The following is a 25,953-nucleotide window of genomic DNA, read 5'->3' as shown; positions in this document are numbered from 1 at the left end:
AGAAAGTGTGGACCTCACCTTGATTTTGCTAATATGCGTATTGTTTGGTTTAGCTCGCTTGGACTGGTTTTTAATATTCCCGATTTTTTTATATGCTTTACAACGATTCCACGTAGAGAACGTGATCTCTGACTTTCTAACATTTAGCTCCTTTCATCAGCTCACTTGGTCAAACCCAAGTGTGAACCTTAGAAGAAATAGGGTTTGAGCTCAAAGTATTTGGACAAGAAGCCCACGAGGACAGATTTCAGGCGTGACGGGGATTTTCAGGGAATCACGACTTCCGAGCTGGGAATTTAACAATTCCCTTCTAGCTGGAGCTAGAACCCACTGCACCTGTTACAACTCCTGGTCCCATGAGTGACCCACCCCCAACTCAAAGGCCATTTATCGTTTTTGCATACTTGAGAAGTCTCCAGACAGTTGTGGCTTGACCAGGCTGGGTCTCAGCGCTTGGACTCTGGCGGGCCTCCTCAGGCTACACCCCAAGACCCCTCCTGGCTCGGGCTCCCTCCCTTCCTCATGCTTCCTCCCACAGAGAGGAGATAGCGTCTCTCCCTTCTGGCCTTTGCCTACAGAAGTCGAGGATGTTTCTTCTCGAATGCCCCAGTGACTGGCTCCTTGCCCCTCCCTGTCTCTTCCTTAGCAATCCTGATGGCTCAGTGCGGGGGGTGGTTGGGTGGGGTCATCCTCTGCTCTCCCTTGGAGGTGGGTGCAGCCAGTCTCCCCTTCCCCGACCCTTTCAGCACAAGCTCTGGGTTTGGCTGCAGGGAGAAGGAGGCATTGACATTGAAGATCTGTCAGCAGAGTTCATCTGGCTCCAGAACACTTGAGGGGTTTCTTGTGAGGGCTAGCACGATATTTGAAGCTTACTTATTTTTTGCTTTGGTCACGTTATTTTCTCCTGCCCCTTGCAAACCTTGCAAACTTAGGAAGAGGCAAACAATGTGTGGGCGCCGGTCCCGTGGCTCCCCTGATGGCCTCTGCCCGCGGCCCGGGGGGCCCCACAGAAGCAGGAAGCAAACTCCACCCCCTGAGGGAGGCTGCAGGAGGAAGCCGGGAGCGCCTCACCAGCACCCCCCGGGGGGAATGTGATGCCCTGGGGAGCCCCTTGTTTCCCCCGCTCGTGGCCTCTTGGTCCCATCTGAGTTGGATTTGCACCAGGTGGTAAAGAACACACAGTCTGGTGTGAGATCCCCAGTCCTGACGCCTACAAGCTAGGTGGTCCTGACAAACTCGCTCGCATGCCCCGTGCCTCAGTTTCCCCACCTATAAAATGTGCTGACAATAGTGGCCTCAGCCTGGCACAGAGTGAGCTCTAAATGAACGTTGGCTCTTATGGGGATTCAGATCCAGAAGTCGGGTTACTCATAGGCAATAAAAATCCGCAATACCTCCCGTAAAATCAGGTTTGCAGACTGAGCCCCCCACGCCCTGCAGGCACCATGACTCCGGGACCTAAGGGCCTCAGGCCTCACCATCCCCCGCGCCTCGGAAGGCCGTACCAGTGCCCCAGCCTTAAGGAACGTCTTCTGTACGAGCGCTCAGAGCCCCCTGCAGGGAGAGACCCCCTCCCTTAATTAATACAGTTGACGTGAGAGCAGCGTGGGGGTTGGGGGCTGACCCCTGTGCAGCCGAGAATCCACGTGTAACTTTTGAACCCCCAAAGCTTAACGTCCAATAGCCTACTGTCGACTAGAAGCCTTACCAATAACGTAAACAACACATACTGTGCATGTTATGTGGGTTATATACTGCGTTCCTGCAGTAAAGTAAGCTAGAGAAAAGAAAATATCATTAAGAAAATCATAAGAGAGAAAACACATTTACCGTCCTGTCACGTAAACAATTCCGTGTAAGTGGACGTGCAGGTTAAAGCCAAGTCATTCGAGGGTCAATGTATTTATTGACCTGTAGACGACAAGCAAGTCTACAGGCTGGGAGAAAATAACCTGGAAGTCAGAGGCCGGGCTGGGTGATGAAGGGACGTGGGCTAACGGCACCGTGGACTGATTTAAAACACGGGTCTGACGTGCAGAGGGGCCCAAGTCGTGCAATGCATCCCCACGACTCTGAAGGCGACAGCGTGGCCGAGGATATTCGGAGAGCAGGCGGCAGGTGACCTGGGAGGTGACATCAGTGTCTCGTGTGCTTCCAGGAGCAGCAGCTTTCGGATGACCTTCCAGCCGCACCGCAGCAAGGGGCACCCTGCCAGCACGGGCACTCACGGCGGGGGCCTCTCCCCTGCTGTGTCCGGCTGGCAACAGGACGGGGGAGCCGGGGGCTCATCCTTCTCGCTGCCATGCGGGGCAGCGCGGCGGGCAGCTTAGGGCCACCACGGGTCGTCCTGACCCACTCCCAGGCCGACTTCTTACCTGGCGAGCCGTCGCAACGTCTTAAGGGCGTGTGCGTGCTGCGGCGGAACCTGGGGCCACGGAGGAGGCCAAGTGCGTGGACTTGTGGGCTGAAAAGAGCAGGAGGCCACACCACAAACCCAGAGGCAGCCACTGCTCGGTCACAGGTGGCCGTGGGCCTGAGCTCACGGGTCACTGCCTCTGGCTGTCTCAGGAGGACCGCACAGATGTCATTTCCCAGTAGAGTCACTGCTCGCCCCAACTGAAGCGGAGATTCGCACTGGGAAACGTATTGAGGTAAAGTTCTTCCAACTTTCCCACGCGGGATGCCCACCTTAGCCCGGCAAAGGCACCCCAAGAGGCTCGAGTATCATCAAGGCAGATAGGGACACGGCAACACCCAGAGCCAGGAAGCTTTGTGTTTTTAGACGTGAACTTGTACCGGGGCTGAAATCAAAGCATCCAGAAACGGAAGTTATTCTAAGACTTTACTAGCATGAAATAAAAGGTATTTAGCAAAGGGTCCCTGCTGTTTCCTCTTATTTGGAGGATGGAAAGGAAAGAGAAAAACACCATGAATTGGAGATGATCCAGAGGGGACCCTTGGAGGTGGGAAAGATCCAGCGAGCAGGGCATCTGTGACTTGTTCTTAGAAACTAAGAAAACATAACTCTGAGTATTATTTTTAAAACTACCAGCGCAGGGGCACCTGGGCGGCTCAGTCGGTTGGACATCTGACTTCGGCTCAGGTCATGATCTCACTGTTCGTGAGTTCGAGCCCCGTGTCGGGCTCTGTGCTGACAGCTCGGAGCCTGGAGCCTGCTTCGGATTCTGTGTCTCCCTCTCTGTCCCTCCCCTGCTCACACTCTGCCTCTCTCTCTCTCTCTCTCTCCCCCAAAATAAATAAACATTTGAAATTTTTAAATAATAAAAAAATAAGATAAAAAATAAAAATACCAATGCATGAGTGAGAATAGAGGCTTTGGGGATGTTCATCGTAGAATTTGCAAAAAAAAAAAAAGAGAGAGAGAAAGAGAGGGAGAATCTTCCTCTGTTTGCCCTTAGACTGGTAAAGTGAACCCACTGGTTGCCTCCCAAGTGGCGACACAGCGAATTGGTGAATGTGTCGGTGAAAACCTCTCCACCACCTAGCGGGAAACTAGTCTCCAGATCTAGCGAGATGCCTAAGTAGTCCGCTGACGCTAGGGGCGGTCCGCACATTAAAATCATTGAAAAGCCAGCGTTCCCAACCATCCCCGGGCGACGCTCCCCCTCACTCTGTGACGCCCCCTAGCCTTGGCCACCTTGTTCGCTTCCGCTTTTTATGCAATCGCGGCTCCTGACCGGCCATGTCAACGGTCCCCAGCCACAAAAGCAGTACTATCGGGGTGTAGAAGAGGAAGATCGCAGCCCTTGTGGTGGTGATAGCGAGCGTTGGGAGACACGGCCGTGAGTGGGTGGGTCGCATCGCCATCCCTCGGGTCTCATCTCTGAAGCAGAGAGGACGGGAGGGACGAGAAGGGACGTGGCCTGAGAGCCCGGTGCACGGGGGCCCGCCGTGACCCTGTAGACGCTCCAGGGACAGCGGTCCCTCCGGCCCATGCTTTGTGTCCAGGCACAGGTGACGACGTCCCCACGGGATGGGACGCGGGGCCGGGCGCTAGGGGCCGCTGCCCGTCATCCTGGAGGCTGGCTGCGACTCACACCCCCCAGGAGAGAACACTGCAGGGGACCCTCCTCGTGTGGCCGCGCCCAGCCTCAGGAGGTGGTTCTGGAAGAAGGGCCGATGGGGAGAAGGACCCTCGGGGTCGGGGACAAGGTCGAGGAGGCGAGGCATCTGTGGGATGGGGAGATGCCCCGCTCGGCCAGAGCCCTCCCGCCCGGCGTGGGGCGCACAGTAGGTGCCGGACCAGTGGGCAGATCGTGGAGCGATGGTGGGGGGCGATGAGGACCCGATCCGCCTCCCCTCAACGCCAGGCTCCCCCCCGGTTCCCCCCGGGTCTCCCGCACCCACGGCCTGCGGCCCACGGCCCCGAGTGGCTGCTTCTCCCGCCTTTGCAGCCGAGGTGGGGAGCCCTGCAGGCCTGGCAGGGGGAGGGGGGGTGCGCTCCAGCTTCAAAGGGCCTGGCACACCGGGATTTCCCGGGAGTGTGAGGCCCCGGGGCAGGGGGCTGCTGGGGAAACTCCGGGGGAGACGGGGGTTCCCCGGGGCAGCTCCAGGCTTCCTCAGGGGCCACCGGGCCGTGGCCCGTCACAGGGCCACAGGGACACAAGGTGACCGAGGAGAAGCCATCCCAGGGAGGCTGGGGCACCACCGTCATTGGCCCGTTCACGCATTCGTGGACGGACCTTCCTGGGTGCCCCATCCCGGCCCCCAGGCTCCTGACTGGTTCTCTCAGAGACCTTTTCTTTGTGTCCCATCACCCGTCACCACGTCACCTCCAGGAATAGAAGTCCTGCTCTTGCTGAGGTTGGACCACATGCTAGGTGTGGGGACTCGGTCTGTGTCCAGTGTGCTCTGGGCTCACGTCCTCCGGGGGCCCCACAAGCCTCGCGGAGCGTCATTGGCCCGGCCTGCCGCAGGGCTCAGCTCCCTGCTCAGCTGGTTTTGTGAGCCCAGGATTGCCTGTCCCTCGGGGCCAGCGCCCTGGCAGGGCTCAGCCGGCAGATCGGGGGCCGGTGGCGAGCCTCCCCAGCCCGAGGTGAGAGCCCCGGGTCAGCCAGCCCCAAAGGCCGGGGCTTACAGGGCCCTGGGGTGACCCCGGTGGGGGGGCTGGGCAGACAGGTGCGGGGAACAGAACGACACACACGTTGTCCACAGCACAACTCTGAACTCGGGCAGGCCTCACAGCTGGGGGAGGATGTGGCCCCCTTTAGGGAGCCGCGTCCTCTGTCCTCTGAAAGTCCCGTGAACCCAGCCTCCAGAGGATGAACGGCGCCCTCCGCCCTCCATTCCAGTGTGGCTGCCGGATGGCACGTGGCCCTCAGAGTGGGGAGGCCTGGCTCTGGCCTCGCACCTCTGCCCCCCGTGTATGGGGCTTGGGCCCCCACCTCCTGCCCCCCGTGTGTGAGGTTCGGGCCTCCACCACCTGCTCCCCGTGTGTGGGATTCGGGCCCCCACCTCCTGCCCCCTGTGTGTGGGGTTCGGGCACGTCGCCCCCCCTCCGACCGCTTCTCTGTCCCCACCCACACCTCCCAGGTCACTTGGGGCCCGGCTGGGATGCTGATAAGGAGCAGCCTGTGCCAGAGGATTCTCTGGGGGGGGGGGGGCGGGGGGGCGGGCCCTTCTGGACAGGCTGAGCATCAGGAGGTGGGGCTCAGAGCCGCTTACGCTCAGAATCGGAAGCGCGAGGACATGTGTGAGGACGGGCAAGTGGACGAAGAAGACGTGGCATATACACGATGGAGTATCACTCGGGGATCAAAAAGAAGGAAATCCTGCCGCTTGCAGCCACGTGGATGGAACTGGAGGGTGTTATGCTAAGTGAAATTTGAGAAAGACAAAAATCATAGGACAAGAGACAAAACAGATGAACATAAGGGAAGGGAAACAAAAATAATGTAACAACAGGGAGGGGGACAAAACAGAAAAGACTCATAAATATGGAGAACAAACAGAGGGTTGATGGAGGGGCTGTGGGAGGGGGGGATGGGCTAAATGGGGAAGGGGCATTAAGGAATCTGCTCCTGAAATCATTGTTGCACTATATACTAGCTAATTTGGATGTAAATTTCAAGAAATTAATAAATTAAAATAAATAAATTAATTAATGAACATTGAATAAAATTAAAAACTGAAAAAAAAAAGCTTCAAGTCTTGAAAACTTGCCCTTGGGGTCTTTCTCTTACAAGGAAAATCCTATTATGATTCTAAAATCCCAATAAAAGCATTAAAAAAATTTTTTTTAATGTTTTATTTATTTTTGAGGCAGGGAGAGACAGAGCATGAATGGGGGAGGGTCAGAGAGAGGGAGACACAGAATCTGAAGCAGGCTCCAGGCTCCGAGCCATCAGCACAGAGACCGACGCGGGGCTTGAACCCACTGACCGTGAGATCATGACCTGAGCCCAAGTCGGACACTTACCCGACTGAGCCACTCAGGCGCCCCCGAATAAAAGCATTTTAATATTAAAAAAAAAAAACTTTCCTTGCGTAATCTTTTCTTATCAAAATAATCGTTCAGAACGTCCTGCTCACAGCGATTCACCACGGGGCCTGGAAATGGCTGTCCTTCGATAAGTGAGTGGCGCTGAAGTCCTTGCCCTGCGGAACACGCGGCCCGCACGCACTCGTTTATGGGAAGAGGCGTATTCGTCATGACTGCAGTCCAGCCCCACAGGACAGAGCACGGGCAGGGCGCGGGGACAGGCTGGCAGGAGAAGCCCCAGAAGAAAATCGTTCGAAAAGCAAGACGGGGGCGGTGGAGAATCAGAACCATCTAGAGTTAGTGGCTCCGAACCTGAGGGTGGGGGTCCCTCCTGCCCAGTCCCCGCAGGATCAGCGGCTGTCTGTCTGTCTGCGATCACTGTCCAGGCCAGCCGAGCCGTCCTCCTTGACGCGGCCAGCCTTCCCCTCCCCACCTCTCCCTGCGAAAAGACTTGCCCCCCCACAGCCCCCGGGGACCCCTCTTATCTGCCACCAGTTGTGTGTGTAGAGGGCACCACAGTCATTCTGTGGGGACAGACCCCACGGGCACACGATAACTTACCCACCGCAGGTGCCCACAACCGCTTGGGAAACTGAGGCAAGAAGGGTCTTTGCTAAATCTCAGTGTCATCCAGAGAATTCAGTGGCCCTAAGCCCTCACCCCGGGGAGGGAGGAACTGTACCCAGTGTTACACACGCACCGTCTCATGGCCCGCTGACCCATTTGACAGATAAGGAGCGGAAGTTGGCTGGCGGGCAGTGAACCAGGACCCCCACCCAGCTGCCCCTGCTCTCAGCAGCAGTCCCCACACCCTGAGAAGTGCCTGGAGTGTCCACAGAACCAAGGAGGCTGGCGGTCACAGCAAGCTTCAGGCTGCCATACACGCAGTCGGTGAGTATCGCTGTGATGCCACCCTGAACATCCTGAGAAACCACAGAGTTCCCGACATGAAAAATCACGTGGCCGCAGGGAGCGATGTTCACTTACAAAGCCGGCAGAGCATTTTAGAAACATAAAATCCCAATGTGGGGAAGGATGGGGAGAACGAGGTGACTAATTTTTATTCACGTTCTGGAGGTCAACTGACCGCATGCATAAAATACTCAAAATATTCATTTCCAATGGCTGGACGGGTCCCTGCAGGAATTCATCTTGGGTCATAAACAAACGGTCAGAGTCATGGGGCCAACGACGTCGACTGCAGCCTTGGCAACCACGGTGGGACGCTGAAAATGCCACTCGATGATGGGAAAAGGGACGGGTCACTTGTCACGCGTGTGGCCCTGCACTGCTAAGAAGGTTTGCAGTGATCTAGGACACTTGATAATATGCGGAATGTGGGTGGGAAAATGAATCACAAGATTGCACGAGGGTCTCATTTACCAATAAAATTCCTACCATGTGCATAATCCAAAGGAGAGATGAAAAAGTATTTAAGGTATGTTTCTTCAGGGGCGACTGGGGGGCTCAGTCGGGTAAGCATCTGACTCTTGATTTCGGTTCAGATCGCACCCTTTGTGAGTTCGAGCCCCGAATCGGGCTCCACACTAACAGTGCGGATTCCACACCAACTGCTTGGGATTCTCTCTCTCCCCCTCCCTCTCTGCCCCTACCCCTGCTCTCTCTCTCTCTCAAAAATAAATAAATAAAGTCTGCTCCTTCATCGTGGATCACAGGTTGTCTTTACTTTCTTCTTATTTGATTAGTTTTGATTTAATTTTAAATGGCTAACTTTTCCACCGTGAAACCGTCTTACTTTTCTCCATGTGTCCATCCGTCCGTCCATGCAATAAATTTCCATCGCGGGGAGATGTTGGTCAAGGAATACAGAGTCTCAGTCGCACAGCGTGAAGAAGGTACAGTTAACAATGTCGTATCGTGTCCTGGAAATCGGCTGAGAGGGTAAAGCTTCGTGGCGGCCACCACAACAGAAAAGAGAATGGTAACTAAGTGAGGTGGTGGGTATGTTAATCAGGCTTTGTGGCAAATATTTCACAACGTACACATATGTCAAATCACCCGCTGTGCGTCTCCACCACACGTAGATTTTGTTTTAAGCCGTGGCCCCAAAGCTCTGCCATTTTGAGGTTGCTCTTCTCTGGCCCCTGAAGGAGGCTGTCGTGTGCATACGAGCTCCACTCAGGACATTTGGAGCTGTCTCTGCGGGGACGTTCCCTCCCAGAGGAAATACTCTCTCCTAGCAGAGCTGGCCCCCTGCTCGCTCAGGCTTCCTCGGTCCCTACGTCATTTTTAAGTGTCAATTTCTCTTGACAAAGCTGGGGAAAAAAAAAACACAAAAACTTTCCATCGTGTCAAGCTGCTGAGATTTCGAGTTCTTTGCAAGCGCTGGTTAGTGTCATCCTAATCGGGCACACGGGTCAGCGGTCACCCTAGTTCCAGTAAGCGGACCGGCTCCGAGAGCCGGGGAGGCAGACTCAGCCTCCAAACGTCATCCCGTCGGATGAAGACCTCGGCTCTCAGGCATCATCGCGAACACAAGAGCGGGACAACACGTCCAACCCCAGCTGGCTGGCAGCGTGGCAGAAACTAATAACCGGTAAAATCTATTAGGCTGGAAATGAGAGCTAGGAGGAATAAATCAGGTGGTAATCACGCAGCGAGCGGGGCACAGCGCTTCCCCGTGAGCACGAGCCCTGCACGGCCACACACCTTTGCAGGGGGCCAGCCCGTCCTACCTGCGGGTCCTGTCTCGCCCGCAATGCGATCGTCTTAATTATGGACGGAGGACTCGGAGTTTCCTTGAAATATAAATGAACATGTCGCACCTAATTATTAAATGCAAGAACAGTTCGACCCTTTCTCAAAACCATCAATACTCAGAGAGAGAAAGTGCTGCTGTTTCTTATTAATTCTGACTTCACTGGCTAAGCTGAAGCCAAGAAGCTGGATAAGGAGAGTCGTGCTAATGCCAGACGGGGTGTGACAGTCACTGAGACCGTCCCCAACATCCCGGGTGACGGCCAGTTGGGAATACAACAACGTCACTGTTAGGACTTTTGAACGTAATATCAATCCCGTGAATAAAAATAACAAAAAATTATACTGAGGTCAACAGACAGCTTTTATTAAGTAACCACCAAGTGCGAAGCACCGAGCTAAGCACTGTGTGTGTGATATCTTATGTAACCCTCAGGAACACCGACAGATGGATTTCATAATTTACATGCCATCGATGAGGAACCTGAGACTCTGGCAAGTCAAACAAGTCGCTCAAACAGCACAGAGGAAGCAAAATATGAACAAAAATCTGTCTGATTCCAAGCTTTCACATGTGCATTTTGAATTTTTAAAAAAGAAAATTTTTAATATTTATTTTTGAGGGAGAGAGAGACAGAGTGTGAGCAGGGGAGGGGCAGAGAGAGAGGGGGACACAAAATCCGAAGCAGGTTCCAGGCTCTGAGCCGTCAGCACAGAGCCCGATGTGGGGCTCAAACCCACAGATCGTGAGATCATGACGCTTAACCAACTGAGCCACCCAGGTGCCCTGTGACGTGTGCGTTTGAATCCACAAGCAGGGGCATGCTGGCCGGATCCAGACAAGCTACCCTGAGACCCGGCGGCCTCTTCTGATGACGTGAGTTGTGCCCACGCCACACGGCCTCGCACAGAGGATGCGGGAGAAGAGAATTCTCTACAGTCCTCTCTCAGTTCTTCCCACAGCCAGATCCGAGACCCTAAAACTCAGGAGGAGATTCTGGCTGGGCCTGACCCACACCTGCTGGCCACGTCTCCTCCCGGGGGACCGGGGACACAGACGGAAGGCAGGACGTGGGGGTCGAGCATCCAGCGCTGCCGATTACACGTGACGTGGCCGCGTGGCTTTGCCGCCTCGTCTGCGTCTAGAGGCGAGAGTGCCGAGCACACCCAGCTCGCGGAGTGGTTGTGAGGATGGGCTGGGCTGGTTTGCACTGGGCAGCCCCCCACCACCTCTGCCCCCTGGGGGGGGGGGCACCTTCTCCTGCGTGTCCATTTCTGGCGTTTTCTCTCCTTTCAGCCCAGAGACCCAGGCCTCAGAAGGCACGCCATGAGGCAGGTGCACGAGACCGCCTCTTGGCCGCCAACCAGCCTTATGGCCTGTGTCTCCTCTAAACTTCAGAGACTAGAAATCAGTGCCCTGATCACCCCCTGCCCCCAGCTTTCCGCTTCTTAAGACAGTTTCTTGAGAGCCTGCAGACCAAGGGGCTCACATCAGAAGGGTTAGGGTCTGCACTGAACTCCGGCCCTCTGGACACACAGGCCACGTGCCTTCCTTCTAGAATAAAACCACTGATGTTCCGGGACCGACGCTGGCCTGGGCAGCCATCAGCGTCTGATACTCCTTTATTATTGACCCAGAGTCCCGCCTGCCTGTCGGCAGCTGTCTCGTCTAGCAGGACAGCCATCGGAGGAAGGCGATTCCTTCCAGCAGCTTCTCTGCGGCTAGGTTGAGACCATCAGTCTCCAGTCCAGGGCAGGGAGAGTCAAGGCCAAGAAGACCGAGTCCAGATGAACCCAGTCCCGCGATGGGGCTCGCCCGGGGCTGTGACGTGGCCTCAACGTTTACCTGCAGCAAGAGGTTCGTGTCAGTGTGGAGGCCGGACTGCCTCACACCAACACGGACATAAACCCTGAGATACAGGTAGTTCCCGCAGACGCTTCTCTGTTCCCACACTCCCACCTTCCAGGAGAAAAAATAAGATAAATGTCCACAAATGCGCACTTCTCAGAAATAAATGCTTTGGGCAGAACACCCCCGTTCAGCTTAGGTCTGTGGAGAGCCCGCTAAGGCCCCGGACAAGACTACTGAGGGCACACCAAGGGTTCCAGAAGAGCCACAGTGAGGCCACGTGGAACCCTGCCTCTGGCCTGTGCCTTCGTTGTACTCAGAGGTCAAACCTGCCCCATGGTCTTGCTCCAGCCTCCGGTCCAGTGCCCACTCCACCCGCATGCACTGGGGTCAGGCGTAAAGCACGGGGGATGTTCTCCTTCACCGGGCCGCTTTCGGAGGGAGGGCCGTCGAGGTCCCACCCGCAGGCAACGGTCACTCTGGCCACCGGTCAAAATTTGGCCAGCCCCAGGGCTCACTGCACCCCCACCCTGACTTCGGAACCCAACAACTGAGCCCCTGGGGCACAGCCACCCTGAGTACCTGAGGTTTTGGCTTGGGACTCAGAGGGGGGCTCCCCCCCAGTTACTGTAGAGGGGCTTTTCCAGAAACAATCAGGAGAGAAGAGCGTTTTCACAGGCAGAGATCTGAAAAGAGGCGGGAGGGCCCTGAAAGTGGGGGGCTTGCCCTGAGGCTGCTGTCCCCAGATTTCCCCGAGGGCTGATGAGATGCCCCCCACCCAGGGGGCAGGTTGCCCGTCCCTACACCCAGAAAGCGTGCTTTGAAGGCCGTCAGCAGAAGGAGCTCCCAAGTCCCGGGGCTGTGGGGAAAGGTGACTGGAGAAGAGGGCGGGGAGACCCCAGAGCCCCCAGGTCCCCGCCTCCTGGGCCGTGTCCCTAGCTCTGAGCTGAGGGACCTTGGGGCCTGACTTCCCATGGAGCAGGGCAGGGTGGAGGGACTCACTGCAAAGCCAGTCACTGAGGACAGGCCAGAGATCCCTGCGCGTGAAGGGCACACGGTTCCCCAGGATCCGGGATAAACGCCCCATGTGTCCACCGGGCTCGTCCATCACCAACCGTGATGGCAATAATCTCTTCTACGGGCACTGAGTTTTTACACCACTAACAAAGAGGACCGTCTAAACCCGAACCTCAGCTTCCCGTTTCTTTCCACCGTTTCCCCTCCCGTCAGCCCCGGTGCCGGACGCCCACGAGCCCAGCACTGACAGAAGGCGGCACCAGACCCAAATCTGTGTTCCTTTGCGGGGAGAAAGAAACTCTAACAACGCAAGACAGTTCCATTCCCCCAAATCAAAGTAATCACCTGAAGATGCATTAAGGGTTTACTCTTTCTACCCCCAGGAAGAAGCATAATTGATGTAATTTAAAGAAAGGAAAAAGGGGCGTCTGGGTGGCTCCGTCGGTTAAGTGCTCGACTCTCGGTTTTTGGCTCAGGTCATGATCTCACGGTTGGTGAGTTCAAGCCCCGCATCGGGCTCTGCGCTGACATCACACGGCCTGCTCGGGATTCTCGCTCGCTCTCTCTTTTTCTGTCTCTCAAACGTAAATAAATAAACTTAAGACGGTTTTTAGAAATGAAAAAAAGGAAAAAAGAACACCCCCAACCCCCAAAACAAAGTCACCGCGGTCAAAATACGTGCCTGTCTGCAAACTGTGGGCAAGGCAGCGCACTCCAGATTTTCAAAGCGGCATCCTACGTGGGGACACAATTTCCTCACTCCAGGCCCACTGTCCTTCCTTTGCCAAAGCATGCTGTGCACGAGGACCCTCCACACAGGCCCACCCAAGCCTCTCCTCTCCCGCTTCCGGAACTTACCGGCCAGGGAAACCCACACCGTCAGGGCGCCAGCGGGCCGCACTCCGCAACATCTCTGTGGGCGGCCCTCCCCTCACGGTTCCGGAAGGCCGGGCGCCCAGAAAGAATCCGGGATCCCAGCAGCGTCAGGCAGACGGCTGAGGAGGGGTGTGGGCGAGGGCAGCGGAGGCCCGGTGGGGCCGGAGGGAGAGGGGACCTGTCCCGGGAGGACAGCCATCTGCTCGCCTAGCGTCCCTCGCCTCTGCCCCAGTAACCGGGTCCAGTTGCCCAGTGCGGGCACCAACCCAGCCACTGGCTCCGTGAATCCCGCCCCCAGCAGGCTCGTGAGCTCCATACGCGGGAAGCAAAGCCGGCAGACGCCTGCCATCCCGCTGCTCATTTCACGCGCAGCACGGGGAGACCTTCTTTTTGCTTGCTAACATCTCGACCTAAGGTGCTTTCGGAAAACTATAAAACATTCATTTTCCTTTCAGTGTTTTCAGTCTGGATAGTTCGGGATTCTGTGCGCACGCAGGGTGGGACCTGACGGTGGGACCCGGACCAGGGAGCCCGTGGGAGGCCGTCCTGTAACCAGACGAGGCCTCTGTGGAGCAGCCCCAGGCCGGCCCCCAGGTAACAGCAGGGCCTTGGCTCACAAGCACTGGGAGCCCAGCTCACTGGGTACAAACGGGCCACAGCCTCTCTTCTGTGGATCATCCTCGCCAAGCCTCCAGTGCCTTCCTCCCTGGGGTCGGCCCCGCGCGTCTCCTCGGGGCCGGTGGCCCCTCATCTGCCCCCGCCCGCCCGCCGTGGCCTGGCTTTCCCGCTTCCCGCTCTTCCCATTCTCCTGGAGCACAGACGCGAGGACGGGCCGGCCCAGAGGATGGACCTGGGGAAGCTAACTCCCTTCCCTGGGTCCGGCCGTTGCCATTTGTGGGGTGAGGGGAAGCCAGATGGATTTCTCAGCCCCTTCCGTCCGCACTCACGTGAGGTCCCAGCACTAAGTGATGCCACCGGTCTCCAGCCTGCCCGCCTGTGCGGGGTCAGAGGTGCACCTGGCTGAGGGAGGCGCCCCGAGCCCAGCTCCAGAGGACCAACGGATGCGGCTCGAGTGTGGGTCCCGCCGACATAAGTAGGCAGCAGCAGGGGTTCCGGCCGGGCGCAGAGGAGTCTCTCGGAGGGAGAGGCCGGGTCCGGGTGGACTGGGGGCCACATCCAAGACTGGGGGCTCCGTCCAGGCAAGCGACAGCCCCAGGGGCCAGGACGGGCCAGTCTGTCACGAGGAGCCCAGGAGATGTAACCCAGAGAGGGGTCGGGGGGCGCACAGCACGGCAGCCCCTTGTGGAAGAAATGGGCGCTGCGTCCCCATCTGGGAGATGGGAAAATCGAGGCTCCGAGGGGCTCAGTGAAATCAACCAAAGCTCTCAGGACTCCTGTAGGGTGAAGGGATACGGTCGGAGATGAACATCTCCGTACCCACCGCACACGGGCCGACAGAGTGACCCTCCTCTGCTGGGGCAGCATCCGACTGTCCCGTGACTGATGAGGCTGCAGAAACGTATCTTCTCAGGCTCTGGAGGCCAGAATCCAAGGTGTGGGCGGGGCCTGCCTCCCGGGAAGGGTCTGGGGAAGGATCCTTCCTGCCTCTTCCAGCTCCTGGTGCTGTGGGCCGTCCTTGGTGTCCTTGGCTTGTAGGCCCCTCCCTCCTATCTCTGCTTCCACCCTCCCCTGGCCATCCCAGGGCACCTCTGTCTCTGTGTCTCTCCTCTTCTTACCACAATGCCAGTCATACTGGATCAGGGCCCCGCCTCCTCCAGGGCGACCTCATCCTGGCTGTATGTGTCATATTCGTAGAGGTGGGACTGAGGCTTTGACATATCTCCTGGGGGGACACGATCCCACCCACAGCCGGCACTAAGCAGAAGTTCAGCTCCAGCTAAATAGTGGGCCCTGGGGCTCATCACCAAGAGACAGAGGCAGAGTCCCCGGCTGTGTGGCTGGAGTCCCTGGCAGGAAACCGCCCCTGGGGGAAGGGTCGAATGTGGTCACCGAGTCCCGGCAGCAGAGGACAAGAGCCAGGTGCCGGTGTGTAGGAGGGAGGCGGGCTCAGGGACACAGAGGCAGGCGGGTCCCGCACGGGAGCCAGGAGAGAGGCCAAGCCCTCTGAGTGGGGCGCTGTCCACACTGCTGTTCCGGCCGGGCTGGAACCAAAGGCTGGCGTGCGGAGGCGTCCACGGTGGAGCCTCCAATCAGCTCTGCTGGCAGGGAACAGACATGGGAGGCTGCCAGGCCATTACATAAGGGCTGTTTCTCTAAGCTAAGAGCCATCTCATGTACAGTAAGAACAAAAATAACTACTCAGTTAACCGACAGTAAACTCGGCCCCATGCGCCCGATGACCATGATACACTCGCAAAGGCCGCGCGAACACAGGGGCGTGCGAGCGTTAGGAACGTGAGCGAAGGAATCGGATGTGCTCCTGACGGCAATGGCATCTTTTAAACCTCTGGGGAGCAAAAGAGACTGGGAGGGAACACCCACAGCTTAAACAGGTTGCTTTTGAGACCGGGGTGACTTTTCTCCAACCCTTCTCTTCCAAAGTGATATTACTGTAACTATTCCTCGGGGACGAGACATGGTTTATTTTAAAATTCTCAAGTGAAATGGTTAGAGGATGGGAAATTATTCTTCAAATAAGCAGAAATTTCCTTTTTAAAAAAATTTTTTTAATGTTTATTTATTTTTGAAAGAGAGAGAAACAGAGTGTGAGCAGGGGAGGGGCAGAGAGAGGGGGAGACACAGAATCCAAAGCAGGCTCCAGGCTCTGAGCCGTCTGCACAGAGCCCGACGAGGAGCTCGAACCCATGAACCGCGAGATCATGACCTGGGCCGAAGTCAGACGCTTCACCGACTGAGCCACCCAGGCGCCCCCCGAAATTTCTTTTTGTTATACTCTTCCTGTTGGTCTTTCTAAGGCAGAGTGTGTGTTTTCCTGCAGGAGAAACCAAAGGAATCCTTCTGGAATGTTTAGGGAACTTGTCAGACGCCTCCTCCTTCTGCCACCAGTCATGGCTGGGGCAGTGGGTTGCAGGTAGAGGGGACAAGGTCAAGACACCTGACCCAAGGAAACCCACCGGGAAGTTTCAGGATATCACATTTCTGGAGGGCTCGTATGATGCTCTCCCGAGGGGGCATGAGAAGCAAACTGACCAGTGTCCCACCAGCTCCGTTCGTCGGGGGCAAGAGTGTACTTTCCGGGCCAAGGAAGACCGTGGAGCCCAGGAAGGCGCTCAACCCCCTCCACCTCTTGCGGGCACATTCCTCTGGCTTTTAAGGTTACCGCCACCACCCACTCGTCGCTCATGCCAATGAATTGCAAACTCTAGAAACTATTTAATTTCATCGTGAATTTGTTCCAAGAAATGGCAGCTTCCCGCAGACGAGCGTGCGTGTCTGGGTGGTGGGGCAGCGTTGTGGCGGACGACGTTGGCTCCGCGTCGCAGGAGCTGGAATGCCCCGCTCCTTCGGTGGCACACCCCCAGGTGCCGTTCTTTAAGGGCGCGGATTTAAGATGGCTGTTGCTCTTTCGAGCATTTATTGCGTTCAACGTTCAAACGTTATCGGAAGAAAGCGATTTTCTCAGAAAGCCAAGGCAAACCTTAGACTCCATGTTTGCATCACCGAACATTTCTTTTCCTGTAGTTTGCTCCTCGTGGAGTAACCCTGATGCTCTATTTGACTTTGCAAAGTCCAGGAGGATAGAGACGGAGTCATTCCTTCAATTGGCAAGGAGGTGGGACTAGTGATGATGACGGCCGGACGCTGCGCGTGACCCCGCGAGATCCCCGAGACTGCCCGGACCCTGAGGAGCGACAGGAAACGCCAGCTTGCCGCGGGAAGCAAACTAATGTGACACCCCCTTCCGTTACCTGAACCTGAAGTGGGGGTCAGCGTTTGCCTAGGCAAGGAGGGGAGGGTAATGATGAGCAGAGCCCAAACTCAGCGCACATGTCGTGGGGAGCTGGGAAGGAACTGGGTCCCGAGAGAAATGTCACTGGTCTCCCAGGAGCCACAGTGGGAGCTGAGCACAGTGGTTAAGAAATTAAAGGCAGGGGCACCTGGGAGGCTCAGTCCGTTCAGCATCTGACTCTTGCCTTTGGCTCAGGTAGTGATCTCACGGTTCGTGGGTTCGAGCCCTGCGTCGGGCTCTGTGCTGACAGTTCAGAGCCTGCTTGAGATTCTCTCTCTCTCTGCCCCTTCCCTGCTTGCACTCGCTCTCAAAATGATAAATAAACATTAAAAAAATTAAAAGCCATACAAATCTGCTTTTACTCCGGGACGTAAAGTGGGTCACTCCTTTGATTTACTGAAGGAGTGGGGACTTCATACGGAGCACGTACGTATATTGAAGGCAGCCTGAGTGAAGAGAATGTTATTTTCACTTTTTGACAAGACATAGAGGAGGGTATTCGGAAAATGGCAAATAACTATTTGAAGGTCCTGTGTTTAATTTTATACAACTTAAAATGTTACTTACTTCTGGTTTTCTCCAGATGGCAGGTTTACGGATTTTCTTCACCCTTTTCTCTGTGTTCTGACAACTAACAACAAACATGAGCTGTATACTTTTTTGTTATTTAAATTTTTTTTTTACATTTATTTATTTTTGAGAGACAGAGAGAGACAGCGTGAGCAGGGGAGGAGCAGAGAGAGAGGGAGACACAGGATCCGAAGCGGGTTCCAGGCTCCGAGCTGTCCGCACAGAGCCCGACGCGCGGCTCGAACCCACGAGCTGTGAGATCATGACCTGAGCTGAAGTCGGACACTCAACCGACTGGGGAGGCTGGGGTGGTACAGTAGGGAGCATCTAGCAGAGGAGGAGGCCTCCTTCTAAAGGGCAAACGTGAATGTGCCAAGCCCTTCCCAGAGAGCAGTGTTACAAAATCGTGTCTTTATGCCCCAAAGGGATGTTCTCTGGGAAAGTGGGGACACTGAGCACTGCTGAGGAGCTAATGCTTCAGGTCTACAGTGGCCGGGGGTCCTCCGCTGTGTCCTCCTGCTGCAGATCTGTGCCCACGCACACGCACGCTCAACCCCCATAGCCGATACTCCCACATGCACACACACACACTCATGCACACACCCCAACTCCACAGGAGATTTTGTCTGCAGTATTAGGGCGTCCCCACAACAGAGGAGTATTGACCATTTTCCGGAACGCCTTCACGCCCACGAACACGTGAGCCTCCAACACAGACACGCAGAGCAGAACTTAGTGGGCCGCTACGAGCCTGCGGGTCTGCGGGTCGCAGAGCCGAGGGTGCAAATGTGCAGTGAGAACCATTTCGTTCGACACGGAAAGGAAGCGGGAATCTCGGATCCACATTTTCCCACTCACATGAGCTGAGGAGGAAACACACTCCCCAGGGAAGGCGAGCTCGGAAATGACCTCCTCCGGGGGGTGGGGGTGGGGGGAACGACGACTTCAATGGACAGTGGACATCCGTGTTAATTAGCTGGTTATTTGATCTCGTGTCGTCAGTGAGAGGGGGCCTCAGAGGGGACTTAAGTGTGCTTAAGTCGGAGACTGCTCAGAACCAAAACACCCTGAAAGGTAGGGTCCCACCCGATTAACAGAGAGCTTTGAGCCGATTATGGATGCCATAAAATAAATGCGACGACAAGAGGGGTCAGGCCCCGGAGCCAGGGCGAGAAGTCGCACGAAGAACAGATCAACCAAAGCCGGCCTGTCGCCCCGTCGAGAGACAAGCACGTCCTTGTACGGCGCAGCCCAAGGAGATGCTGGGGGTCACGCTGGGGGTCGCTGCGGGGTGGGGAGGAGGGACGGTGCCCCTCAAATCCCGGTCGTCCTGATCACTCACCCAGCTGTGCTGTCCCCGTCATCAAGAAGCAAATAGGGGCACCTGGGTGGCGCAGTCGGTTAAGCGTCCGACTTCAGCCAGGTCGCGATCTCGCGGTCCGTGAGTTCGAGCCCCGCGTCAGGCTCTGGGCTGATGGCTCGGAGCCTGGAGCCTGTTTCCGATTCTGTGTCTCCCTCTCTCTCTGCCCCTCCCCCCTTCATGCTCTGTCTCTCTCTGTCCCAAAAATAAATAAAAAACGTTAAATAAAAAAAAAAAAAAAAGAAGAAGCAAATAAATGCACCCGCGAGTCCGCGGAGTGCTCCAGTTGGCCAGTCAGTTGGGACCAGCACCCACCATCTCCCGGTCCTTCCCCTCCCATCTTGGTGGTTTGGCGGTTAATCTCCGCGCCAGACGAAAGTTACCGAAAGATCACGGGTGTGGCTATAATTCACTTCTGGAGGCAGATTGTCAAAATGTCTGAATCCCTGGGGGACTCCTTCTCCTGCTCTGACAGCAGCGACCAAGTCGCGGCTCCCTGTGTAGAAGATGAATCCAATTCAGAAAATCCCCACATCCGGCGGGACGGCTGGCTTTAAGTGGAGCGCCGGTTTAAGGAAGAATGAAAAGCAAACCAATTCCAAAGTAACGAAGGCAATTGGCAAATCTGAGCTCACAAATTACCTCTAATTGTCACTATCAGTGAAGGGCTTGTTAATGTGCCCTTTATCCTTTATCCTTTAAAGAATGTCAGAGACAGAGAAGAGTTGGCAAAAAGCAGAAAATCAAACAAGGAGGTCCAAATATTTTGCATTCCCCAGAGTTACTATCTCCCGAGCAGACAAAGCCCTGGGAATTGTTTTTGAACAATAATGGAAAAGTGGGACCGTGAGGCACCCTGAGATGCTGACAGCCCACAGTCACCGCGTACGGAAAACACCGTGTTCCTGCCGCTCACCCAAGCCCGGCTTAAAGTCTCAACGGAAAACCCAGAGACCTTGTTATAAATATTGAAGGCGAAAGGAAACATCGAGGTGCTTTTCTTTAACCCATCCACTGTGACTCCGCCCCGATGGCTTAACGCTTGTATTTCCTTCTTCGTAAAGGAGGTTTGATGGACAGAACACTGTGCGTGCAGCCAGGCCCCTGGGAGGTGTTTACTGAGCCCAGTCCCCATCCGGGCGCTGCTTCCTGACCCTCTGCCGAATGTGCCGCTTCCGACACGCGTGCGTCGCACAGAACTCCACCCGTGGGTCACTGGCGCCACCACACCCACGAGGGATCGACTCCCGCCAGGCGCCCCAAGGGAGAAGGGGGACACGCGCTCGTACCCGGTGCACGTGCCTGGCTGCGTGCTGGCAATTCTCTACACACTCGTGAGGAACGTGTCCTGAATCCGGTTTTGGAGAAGATGAAATGGAAATTCGAAGACAGTTCGGGCAGCGGGTAAACGCTGGTGCGGGGACTAGAACCCAGGATTCTGTATCAGAGCCCACAGGGCCCCCGTCCCAGGTCACGGGTTCGTTCAGATTGAAGCGAAAGACTAACTGCAGCCCCAGTGAATGTTCTGCATCGTGACAGCATCTGAGGATACGGGCTGGTCTAAACCTTATGGGTATAGCTAGATGTTAAATTAAATATGTTGAAATTGTATATGTGCACACATTTGTATGCTCGTGTATAAGAGGCCGAGTATAGCCTCTCGGAAATACGAGTGGTCAGTAGCATCGGGTCTGGGTCCCCACGTCTGTAATTCTCTGGGAACCGTGCCACCAAATGACGCCAGCCAGAATGAGCGATTGGCTGGTTACCAAGAAATGACCTGCTTTTGTCCTTGAGAATATCAAGCTCGAGCATGCTGACTCACAGAGCTGCCAGGAAAACCCACCCCCGAAGGTCCTCTGTCATGCGGGCGGTAGGGACACCAAGGACAACGGGCAAGGTGACTTGCAGCGGGGGCCCCCGACCCAGCTGGGGTCTGACCCCCGGGGCTCCTCCGGCCCCGGCAGCAGATCAGCCCGGGCCCGGGGTGTCGACCACCGTTGTGACTTCGGGCAAATCCTTCCCACCTCTGGGACCCGGTTTTCCCATCTGAGAAATCTCTTCCCCCAACTTGACGTAATAGGATAGAAGGCCGAATGCATTCACGGGCTCCGTCCAAACAGCCACTGGTTCAAAGCTGGGATCTGCAGACCACAAGGTTGCCAGATAAAACACAAAACATCCTGCGTAAGTGCATCCAAAACAATAGTCAGGGCATACTAAAAAGCGTATTCGTTGTTTATCTGACATTCAAACTCAGCCGGCACTCTGGATTTCTATTCGTTAAGGCTGGCCACCCTACCTGGGCCGGAATCTAACCTGCATTCTGTTTTTTAAATAAAGTTTTATTGGCACACAGCCACAGGCATTCCCTCATGGGTCATCTGCGGCTGCTTTCGCCCGGCAACGGCGGAGTTGGGTGGTCGCGACAGAGACGGTCTCGCCCGCAGAGCCTAGAATATTTACTGTTGGTCCTTCACACGCACACAAAAGTTTTCCGACCCCTGATGTAGCTGATGTGTGCCATGTGTCCAGGACCGACCCAGATGCGGCTTCGTAACCCGTACCCCACAATTTGACGCGTCAGCAGGGGCTCTACGCGCGCACCTGTCATATGGTGTGTTTCTTTCCGCCGCAAACAGTTGACGAGCTCCTGACGTTACTCTTGCTTCACAGCGGGACGTTCACGGCCCCTAACACCGCACTTGCATAAGTGATGAACACACAGTGAGTTTTCACGTGTTCATAAACAGGCATTTGTCCAGGGCCCGGCACCTGCGTGGGGGTAAACACGGACCTCGGAGCTGGAGCCCACGGGTAACCTAACAGATGGCAGGTCAGGGAGCTGGCCCTAACCCCCTTGCAGACCGTCCTGAAGGTGCCATGAAGGTGCCCCGTTGATCAACGATAGGATACAGGACACCACGGTCAAGACAAAGCTGTTTCTTGTTAACAGAATAAAGTCCTCTGGCAAGATTTAGGACGCGGGTCCCATGGTCAGTACGTTTGTCCCATTAGGCAGGCAGTTTTCATAGGCAAAGCCTGACGCACTGAGCTTCTATGACTGCAGGGAAACGTCTGTGAAGGATCAAGCCCAAGACACCTGCTAAGCCCAGAAGCACACGAGCGAGCTCCTCCGTCCTGCCTCCAATCATCCACTGAACGCTTCCCCAAGGGCTTTGAAAGGGCTGCTCGCCCGCCGTGCAAGGAAACCCCAAGATGGGCCTTATTCCTCCGTTTCACAGGGAGGATAGGAGCCCTGGTGAGTCCCACGGAGGAGGTGAGAAGCAGGGGCCTCCCCAGCTGGCAGCGAGCGCGCTGAGGGCGTGAGGAGGGAACGCCAGGGTGAGCGAGGAGAGGAGCTGCTGAGCCCCGGCCCAGACAGGTTTGCCCTGTGGTCACCTGAGCGAGGAGGGGTGAGTTCTGAGGACGAGCGTCAACAGGGGTGAGCGGCTTTCCGAGTGCTGACACCCGTCTGATGGCCTCCGAAACTGTTTGGAATCTTCCTCAAAGCCGTCGGTCAAGACAGGCCTCGTGGCTCAGGGGGGCACAAGCCATAACCCCCCCATAACCCCCCGTGAGCATGTGTTTTCTTGTCTGCCCCGATGGGGAGGCAGCCGTGGGGTTCACAGAGGCCTCCGAGAAGTCCTTGGGGCTCGAGCACTATTGATTCCCACCCCAAACTCCCGCCCTCCTCTTCCCTTTCAGTCCTACGTTATCCTCAATGGCAGGAAATCCACACTACGAGGCGGCTCTTCTGCGGAAAATCATGGGCCACGAATTCTCTTTACAGTTGCGTCTCTGCTTTAGGGAAGAACAGTGGTAGTGTCTTTAATAGAAGAAGACTTTTCCATGCCCCTTTGCGAGAACAAGGCCGTGGTAGAAACTCATGTACAGTCCCCTGACTTGGCTATTTCACATTCAAGTGAGGGAGTTTGCTTGGTCAACAGTGGCCGAGGCGGGAGCCTTGGGGCCCAAGTGTTATATTTATTTTCTCTGAATAACACACAAAACATACCATGGAGGCTCTGTTCTTTGTTCAATGCGCTGGTAAAGGCCCTTTGATGGCACCAGGAAGACACAGCATTCTTGTTATTTCCTTTTTTCTCGATGAAGTGTCAAGAAAATTGGAATGAGGGTCAGGAAATCTGCATTCTGGCCTCAGATCTGCCACTGTTATGTGACTTTTGGACAAATTTCAGACAGCTGCTTGACCTGAGGCAGGGTGACTTGCCCCTCGTGGCCACCATTTTCTCATTTATAAAACCAGGAGCTTAAACTACGGCTGGGGTGGCCTGATCGACTAGGGCCGTGACTGGCACAGTCGCATAGAGAAGAGCCTTCGCACATGTGCGCACGTACTGACCCTGGGCTCCCCGAGCCCCCCAACAGCTGTGGCCTTCCGGGCAGCCCCTGCAAAGAGGGTGGAGAAGTAGGCACCCCAGCTGCCCACCAGTGACGATCGGTCACAGTTACATCCCGGAACGCAGTCCTTGTGCACATGTGGGGTCCCGTTCAAGTGTGAAGTCCAATCCAGCAGGTCTAGGTGGGGCCCGAGACTCTGCATTTCCGTGTTTTTAATAAGAATTATTTTATTTTTTATAATGTTTATTTATTTTAAGCGAGGGAGAGAGAGTATGTGGGCACAGGCGAGTGCAAACAGGGGAGGGGCGGCGACAATTTTAATCTGTTGGCACAGAGCCGGACTCGGGGCTCGATCCCACGAACCGTGAGGTCGTGACCTGAGCCCAAATCGGGAGTCAGAAGCTCAACTAGCTGAGCCACCCAGGCGCCCTGAGACTGCATTTCTAAGAAGCTCTCAGGTGAGGCTGTGGCTGCTGGCCCGGGGACCACACTGCGGGCTAGGAGGGGTCGAAACACAAGACAATGCAGTTACTGGGGCATTCAGTTTGGGTCACGGACAGTCATTTTGTGCCTTTTGAGACAATTTGCTTCAGTTGATTAGAGAAATGAGGCCAAGGTCGTGTGCTCAAACTTCCCTGATCGGCTCTGCTCCAAAACGGTCCCTACCAGCCGTCCCTCGGAAGGGACGTTTGGGGACAGGCTACAGGTGAGGGTGCACCAGCTCATCGTCATGGTCAGAGCTCCATAATGTGTCCAGGGGCAGGTGGGCAGCCTCGTCTCAGGGGCCAGAGCCCAGCTTAAGCCACCAGGACACCTTCAGTGGCTCGTGCTGATGGAGGACCGGTTACTCCAGAGGTCAGCATACCTCAGAGTACACGGCAGGAAGCCAGTTCTAACCCACAAGGCTCCATGCCTTCTTTGTGTCCTCACCTCCTTCGAGACCCCTCGAGCCCAAGGTAAAAATCCTGGGGCTGACACTGGAGTGTCCCCACCGGAAAACAGAACCCTGCCCTGCTGGGGGTCGGCCGTGGCCAGCAGAGCCCCCAGCTTCCTTGACATTCAGGGCAAAGAACAGGTCTCATCTGTTTACTCGGGCTTGTGCCGGACGCAGCAAAAATAACTTACAGGTATTGAAGCTGCCACGAGGGAGTGGCCCTTGGGAAGGACCCTTTATGTTGGTCGTAAAGGGTGTAAATGAGTTCAAGTAGTGGCAGCAGCTGAACTGTCTAAAAACGGGAAATCAGTTTCTCAAAACTCCCAGTAATTATTCAAGAACTTGCTATATGGCCGGCACCATGCAAGGCACCATTTCCATTTTGATTTTTAGATGGTCCTAAGTGATCTTTTGTTATAAGAAATGTCCAGAAGTCATCGAAAGAAATGTGCCACATCTAGGTTTTCAGATAAAATAGACGACACCCAATTAATTTCAGATAAATAAGAGATAAATTTTTAACACTTCCCAACTGTTGCACTGGGAACACTTACACTAAAAAAAGAATTCATTATCTATCTGAAGTTCAAATTTAACTGGGTATCTTACATTTTTATTTTCTAATCCCATGACCTAAACAACATGTGTACATTTAGTCTAGACCCCAGAAAGCTCCTGTTTGAGGTGGGACAAGAAGGCAAAAACGCCACAGTGAGTCCCCCTCCCCGTCTGCCCCCCACAACGAGGAACACTGAAAAGGCAAGAAGGTCTGATTGGAAACTTCTGTTTAGCATTTACACATATGTCTCTCTTTGGAAGTACTAAGAAAACCTTAAAGTGTAAATATCTTTATTTAAAGTACTCCCTTCTTCAACATGGAGAAAAGCAACGATCTGAAAATAGAAACAAAATAGTTTTGTGGAAATAGAAAATACTATTCACTCTACAGACAACAAAGCATATGTGCATTTTAAATCGTACTTTTCTGCCATCGGCCAGCACCGTTTACCTCCCTTACCCACCCGGTCCCCGGTCCCACGAGCCCATGCCCTGGGTGCCATCCGGACTCTGCCTACCCACTCACCTTCACATCCAATCCTTCCAGCTCTCGGGGATTCTGTCCATTAATGCCGCTCAAGTTCGCCACCCTTGTTCGACGGCCACCACTCCCACTGTTTTGCTTTGAGCCTTCGTCAGCTCTGGCCTGGATTCTTGCTATAGACCCACCAGTCTCCACCTGGTACCGAGTGATCTTCCCAAAACATAGACCCTGTGCTGTCCCTATCGAGCTCGAAGGCTTTCACAGGGTCTGCCCCACTGACCTTTCCCACATCTCCCACCGTTGCCCTCATGTGCCTCTTGGCTGGATCACGTCAGACTTCTGCAGTTGTGTAAACACATAGTCTTTACACATGACTCTGTGCCTCCTGCCCAGACAATTCCTTCTCCTGGGGCACCTTCCCTTTCATCTTTGTCCAAGTAATTCATGTTGGTCCCTCGGGTCGTGGTGAACCCCCAGATCGACTTAGCTGTGTTTCCTCTGGGTCCCTATGGGTACCCAGCCATGGCCTTTCACACACTGTGGGCAGGTGATGCTGGCTGACCTCTCCTCCTCCTAGGCAGTGTGCTCCTGCAGCACAGGGCCATGACCTACTCACTCTTATATCCTCCGCACCAAACTTTAGCACACACATAGTAGAGGCTAAATAAACACGTGTTGATGGGGCACCTGGGTGGCTCAGTGGGTTGAGCGTCCGGCTCCAGCTCAGGTCTTGATCTCATGGTTCGTGAGTTCCAGCCCTGTGTCGGGCTTTGTGCTGACAGCTCGGAG

Source organism: Panthera leo, chromosome A2, assembly GCF_018350215.1.
Source record: "Panthera leo isolate Ple1 chromosome A2, P.leo_Ple1_pat1.1, whole genome shotgun sequence".
NCBI classification, from domain to species: Eukaryota; Metazoa; Chordata; class Mammalia; order Carnivora; family Felidae; genus Panthera; species Panthera leo.
This window is presented reverse-complemented; position numbering follows the sequence as displayed.